Source organism: Morone saxatilis, unplaced genomic scaffold (genome assembly GCF_004916995.1).
Source record: "Morone saxatilis isolate NCDOM2014 unplaced genomic scaffold, NCSU_SB_2.0 Contig24, whole genome shotgun sequence".
Taxonomy (NCBI): domain Eukaryota; kingdom Metazoa; phylum Chordata; class Actinopteri; family Moronidae; genus Morone; species Morone saxatilis.
In genome coordinates this window covers 4,509,664-4,509,930 of record NW_023339807.1, presented here as the reverse complement: position 1 = coordinate 4,509,930, position 267 = coordinate 4,509,664, and positions in this window count along the sequence as shown.

Genomic DNA, 267 nt, shown 5'->3' with positions numbered 1-267 from the left:
GTTGGTGCTAGCATGCTGCTATCCCAAAACTTAAGGAATGTGGTGTTTCAAGAGCTAACTTAACGTTAACTGTCAAATATTTATCACAGAACTATAAATAGAACACAAGACATTTACTTTCATCGATAAGTAAGATAACATCAAACTAACAGATATTTACAGTGGTGTCTAGTATAAGTTAACTTAAGTTAGCTGTCAGTTGTGAACTCCCTCAGTGGCTAGCATGGTGCTAGCTAGCTGTCCGTTTCAGAGGAGAACACAAAAGCA